Source organism: Theropithecus gelada, chromosome 18 (genome assembly GCF_003255815.1).
Source record: "Theropithecus gelada isolate Dixy chromosome 18, Tgel_1.0, whole genome shotgun sequence".
In the NCBI taxonomy this organism is placed as follows: domain Eukaryota; kingdom Metazoa; phylum Chordata; class Mammalia; order Primates; family Cercopithecidae; genus Theropithecus; species Theropithecus gelada.
In genome coordinates, this window is record NC_037686.1 from 54,754,984 (window position 1) to 54,761,583 (window position 6,600).

At 47.1% G+C, this 6,600-nt stretch overlaps 1 pseudogene; it reads right to left on the reverse strand.

Moving 5' to 3' along the window:
- Positions 1-5,155: 5,155 nt before the first annotated feature.
- On the reverse strand, positions 5,156-6,092 carry LOC112611332 (annotated as a pseudogene).
- Between the last annotated feature and the right edge of the window lie 508 nt (positions 6,093-6,600).

Here is a 6,600-nt window from a genome sequence, read left to right on the forward strand (position 1 = left end):
AACCCTTCCAGCATTGTTGATGCTAACGTTATCAACGGCTTTAAACATGCAACAGTTCCTGGATTTAGGAGGATCTTACTAACGCTACTCAGGGATGACATTGCCTTGGACAGCCAATCACCTTATTTCCTAACTAGATAAGGGCCTACACATTATTTTGTGAGAGAGAGACCAAAATTCTATCAGCCATAAGGTAGGCTGGAGAAATCCCAAATCCTTTTTCTACCTTGTCACTGGGTTGCAAGACATTACCTATCGCTATTCCAATCGCTAATTGGTGCTTTCTGCTATACAACAAATGAGCTAAAACTCTTGAGTTGGTTTCATTTCCTTTAAAGTCTGCTCATTACTAAGAAGTACCAACCCTCAAGCTTATTAAAACCAGAGTGTGGGCTGCTTATCACCAGGGGCTGCGTCCTTCCACTGTAAGAGAACTCAATTTGCATCTCCCGGGATTTTCCCTCACCTCCTTCGGGGAGCTTGAGCGAGTCTCTGCAAGCCTCACTGGGACAGGGAGCAGACAGCATTTTATCCACGGATCCATGAATCATCACCACCACACATTCTCAGCAGCAAAACGGGCTTTCCACTACCTGAGGCTGTCTCTTAAATAGAGACAATTCTCCACTTCTAAACAGTGCATTTTCAAGCAATTNAAGAAAGAAGAAAGAAGAAAGGAAGGAAGGAAGGAAGGAAGGAAGGGGGGAGGGAGGGAGGGAGGGAGGGAAGGAGGGAAGGAGGGAGGGAAGGAGGGAAGGAGGGAAGGAAGGAGGGAAGGAGGGAAGGAAGGAGGGAACAGGCAGGCAGAATGCATCACCACAGTTCTCCCTAACAATTCCATCTCTAGATCTGGAAAATTTTTATTCTTACAACTAGACAGCTCTGGTCCACTGCTGCTGTTGTGAGAACCATTAGGGGACAAAAAGATAAATAAGCGTTTGAGGTTTTGGAGACTGTAAGTGATTAGAGGAATGAAAAGCAGGGAGAGTTTCCGGCAGTTGGAACCAGGAGAGAAGCAGCAGTGAGAAATATTCTGCCTGCACACTGAATGACTGGATGGGCCCACATGATCCTCTCTAACTCTGCCTAGAAATATTCACGCTCTGTGGTCAACCTGTTGTTAAGAAGCTGCTCCCCCTGGTGCCGGGAACACCCTGCACGTGTCCACATAAGCCCTGCAGGCAGGGGAGACTGGAGCCGCAGCTCCTCTGAACCCGCAGAACACCTTACGGCCCTCCCTGGAAGGCCCTCTCCCCTTCCCTGCCTGTCTCTTCTGGGAGGCTGTTAGGGGAATATCGCAACCCGGGGCCTATTGTGGGGAGGGGGGAGGGGGGAGGGATGGCATTGGGAGTTATACCTGATGTAAATGACGAGTTGATGGGTGCTGACGAGTTGATGGGTGCAGCACACCAACATGGCACAGGTATACATATGTAACAAACCTGCACGTTGTGCACATGTACCCTAGAACTTAAAGTATAATTAAAAAAAAAAAAAAAGAAGGTTATTTCCCATCATCTCCCAGGCTGTGAATAAGAATGAGGTTTCCTTCCTTGCCCTCTTGGAAAGAAAAAAAAAAACTGCAGGTGATGAATCTGCTTAGCTGCCGTCTAAGACTGGGCTCTCAGCAACAGGGTTCCTCCCAACTCAAGCTGCAGTCATGGTTCCTTCTGCCTTGGTGTCCTGCTCTTTCACGTGTGGGAAAAGGACCGTGGGGAACTGACACTTTGGTGGGTCTTTCCTTTCTCCCTAAGCAACACACTGAGAGTGTCTCATTGTACTTCTACTGTCCAATCAGTCAGAACTTGGCCTTAACCACTCCTGTGCCCGACACATGTTAGTTATTTAAGATCCATTTGGGTAAGAGGTAATTCTTTTGAAAATCCAAATCATTATAGGACCACCATGGGTAACTTTTTGACAGGAAGGGGAGCAGTTCATAGAGCCCTCTGTGCATACGTTCGCTCAGAAAAACGTAACTGCACAAATATTTGTATACATTTTCTAGAAGGGTATATATATACTCCATGGATCTCGGGCAGAAACCTCTGCTGTCAAGGGATTTAGGTCCAACCAATCACTCAAGCCATGAAATAAAATAGTATTACCAGACTGACGTTCTCATATTTATGAGGCACCATGCTAAGCAGTTGAGTTGCAACAATGGACAAAGACTGCCTGTCCTCATGGAACATACAACTGGCCGTCCCAATGCAAAAGGCAGACACTAATCCCACAGTCATAGACATCAACACAAGTGCAGCTGCAGGAAGTAAACAGGAGAGGTGCATGGTACCATGAGGACTTACAGGAGGATCTGAACCAGCCAGGGACACCAGAAAAGCATGCCCTGAGAAAATGTGATTGAGCTGAAAGAGGGAGGGTGGCAAAAGCAGAGAGGGCTGCATGTGCCAAGGTCCTGTGGCAGATGGCACCAGGGAATCTGCAGGGAGGGGGCCTATGTGGCTGGGGTGCAGGGAGCAAGGGACAGTGTGGATGAGCAGAGGCAGGAGAGGTGTGAGAGGGGCAGCCACACAGGTCCTTCTGAGCCTCAGTAAAGGATTCTCCACGCTGTGAGAAAAAATGAGAGGACTTTCAACTAGAGGCGGGTGGGTGGGCGTGCTGACCTGATTTGATTTGTGTTTGAGGCTGGACTGCAGTACAGAGGATGAGCTAGATGGGGCTGCAGCAGACATGGGAGAGCCCTTGGGGCCCTACGTGGGGAGACCAGGTGTGAGATTAGAGAACTGTTAGAGTCGGAGGGAAGGGAAAGATTTGAGAGCTATTTCTAAATATTTTTAAATTGTTCATTACTATGGCTACATAGTAGTTGTACATATTCATGGGCTGCAGGTGATATTTTGCTACAAGCATACAAGGTATAACGATCAAATGTGGGTAAGTGTGGTATCTATCACCTCAAGCATTTATCACTTCTTTGTGTTAGGAACATTCCAATTCCACTTTTTCAGTTCTTTTAAAACACCTAATAAATTATTGTTAACTATAGTTGCCCTATTGTGCAACTGAACACTAGGTCTTATTCCTTCTATCTAACTGTATTTTTGTACCTACTAACCATCCTTTCTCTAGCCCCTGCTCCATACTTCCCTTTCCAGCCTCTGCTAACCAGCATTCTGCTCTCTACCTCCATGAGTTCAATTTTTTTTAGCTCTCACATATGAGTGAGAAGATGCAGTATGTGTCTTTCTGTGCCTGGCTTATTTCACTTAACATGATGTCCTCCAGTTTCATCCTCATTGTTGCAAATGACAGGATTTCATTCTTTTTAAGGCTGAATAATATTCCATTATGTATATGTACCACATTTTCTTTGTTCATTCATCCACTGATGGACACTTAAGCTGATTCCATATCTTGGCTAATGTGAATGGTGCTGCAACAGACATGGGGATGCAGATATTTCTTAAATGTATGGATGTCTTTTCGCTTGGATACATACCCAGCAGTGGTGTTGCTAGATCACATAGTAGTTTATTCAAGAGCTGATATGGTTTGGATCCCCCCGCAAATCTCATGCTCAGTCGTAACCCTCAGTGTTGGAGGTGGGGCCTGGTGGGAGGTGAATGTACCATGGGTGTAGTTTCTAATGGTTTAGCTCATTCGCCTAATACTGTTCTCATGATAGTAACTGAGTTCTCATGAGATCTGGTTGTTTAAAAGTGGGTAGCATCTCCCCCACATTTTTCCTCCTGCTCTGGCCATGCGAAACGTCTCACTTCCCCTTTTGCCTTCTGCCATGACTGTAAGTTTCCTGAGGCCTCCTCAGAGGCCAAGCAGTTGCCAGCATCATGCTTCCTGTACAGCCTGCAGAACCGTGAGCCAATTAAACCTCTTTTCTGTATAAATTACCCGGTCTCAGGTATTTCTTTATAGCAATGTGAGAACAGGCTAATACAAGAGTCATTTAGGAGATAAAAGTGGTAGGACTTAACGGAGACATGCTGGGCAGGTCTGAGCATTGTCAGTGGAGAGGAAAAGTTAGTAACTGGAGCATGGGGCGCTCCGAGCTGTGGGTCCCGCAGCTGTGGAATGAGGAGCGCAGGAGGAAATGCATCCCCCTCCTGTTTTTTAGAGTCACTTGGCATTGGGAGGATTTCATAATGCTGACTTTTGCCTTCGCTGCCTTTCCTACCTCCTTGCATTGCCCCATCAATCCTCACTCAGACGGTACCTGCTTGCATTTCTTATGGGTATAGATTCCAGAATTAGAAAGAAAACAGATGGCCCAACTAACACCTTCTTTTCACCGGAGGTTTGGAGGTGAAAATACTGCCCAAGATTTTAGATGTTGATGTTTCAAATAAACAAGACATTTATTCCCCCAAAATGTATCCTGTTGACCACTAATCCCCTGAGATGCCCTTCAAATGTTTGCAAAAATAAACTTGTTACACACTTTATATTGTCGTCTTTTTTGGGTATGATGCTCGTTAGCATGTTAAAGTCTCAGCGGAGTCCTGCAGCAAAGAAACACTAAATCCTGATTTCCCAAAGTGAACTCTTTTACCCTAACTCCTGCTACTATTCCAGGTGCACAACTCAGGAAACCCATCCTCAGACCTCACTATGATTTCCCTTTTTTTATCTTTATTAAAACACCCTGAATGCTTTAATAGTAAAAATACATGTTTATATTTCTCTCTTTTAAAAGATATTTAATAACAGGCCAGGCACAGTGGCTCACACCTGTAATCCCAGCACTTTGGAAGGCCTAAGGCAGGCAGATCACTTGGGGTCAGGAGTTCAAGACCAGCCTGGCCAACAAGGCAAAACTCTGTCTCTACTAAAAATACAAAAATTAGCTGGGAATGGTGGCGGGCACCTGTAATCCCAGCTATTTGGAAGGCTGAGGCACGAGAATTGCTTGAATCCAGGAAACGGAAGCTCCAGTGAGCCAAGATCATGCCACTGCACTCTAGCCTGGGCAACAGAGCAGGACCCTGTCTCAAAAAAAAAAAAAAGATATTTAATAACAATACTTCAGAAGACTGGATTTAACTGCCCTGGCTTCTCCCTCCTGCCAGTTGTCCACCCTGGCACAGACACATGAAGGTGAAGGCCCCTGGAAAGAAACGTCCCCCTTGGCTGTGACCTGTGGTTCGAGGGTGAAGACACTCTACTCCTTGCAAGGTCAACAGAAAGGCTGTTCCCTCCTGTTCACTGAGCCATCCTGCATCCTGAAGTAGACTGTCTCAGTCATGTGGATGAACAGGCCTGTGCCCACCACACGTGGGACCATTCTGGCAGCTCTGTTCACTTCACCCCATTTATGTACCTGGTCAAACTTCCAGTCCAAGATAAAATTCCCATTATCTGTCACCACTGGACCTGCCTTGTTGACAGCCATTTGGAATTCAACCACACCCCTAAACTTCTGGCTCATAGCTCAGCTCACTGGGACGAAGGACACTGGGATTCCCTTGTGCCACTGATCCCCAAGGTTCTTTGTATCTTTCCTGATGACAGGAAAGAAGCTGACAGGCCTGGAAGGAAGTGGGAATGCAGACCAGGTCAGAATCTCCTGCTTCACCTTTCAGCTACTTGCTGCACAGTATGGACACTTGTAGAACCACTTCCAGTTCCCAGCACATTTTTATTCCTCAAGTGGTTCTCCACCACCCCGTGTCCCACCAGTTCTTAGCCTCCTCGACCTTGGACATCATGGAGGGGGGCCAGGCAGAAGCTGTTGGAGTTCCCATAGCTGGTGCTTGTGCTGCCAGCACTGTAGCAGGTACTGGACTGTGTATGCCCTGAGAGCTGCACATAGGAACCCTGGAGGTACCAGCTGTTTCCACCTCCTCTGGAGGATGCACCCACAGCCCACCCCAGAGCAGCACCAGGAACCACCTGTAGAGGTCGCTGAAGGGCCCGGGGCACTGTCTCCTGATGCCTCACTCTGGCCATCTGCTCTGTGATTTCTGTCGTCTCATTACATTAGGGCCTGGAGAAGTTTCTCGGGCTGTTGTTTTTGGCATGCTCCCTCGATTCTTAGTCTCCAGGGTTGGGAAGCTGCTCTCTTGCTCCCACTGAAGCATCCCACCCCTTCTCACCCCTTCAAAATGCTCCATGCTCCACAATCATCCAGTTGCTTCTCAGTTGCTTTCAAATCAAATGTCCGTTGCCTCGGTACAACCACTATCAGCTCTCATAGAGGAAACGCAGTCTGCGCCAGGCGATCCATGCTGATGATGAATGACTAATAGCCCACCACATCCTGCCCCTAGAAGACACATCTTATCCCAAACAATCCCTGCCGTTGTGATTTTTCATAAACCGACACACGTAGGCCACACCAGGGGCAGAGGTTTTGGGGGCAAAGGAAACACCATAAAAAGCCAACCAGCCCTGATGACTTCCTCTAAGTGATTTCTTCTCTTCAAAAATCTGCTTTTTCTACTCTTGAAATCACAGGATCTATAAAATATTTCCATTATCTAGTCACCCGCTACCCCAGGAGCACCAATGGGTGTGAGCAGCAGAGAGAGCTGTTCATGTTTCTGGAGGCTGTGGAGGGAAGGGGGTAGGGGACGAGGCCTGTGATCTAGACGGGTTATGCATGCGGCGCTCACCAACTTG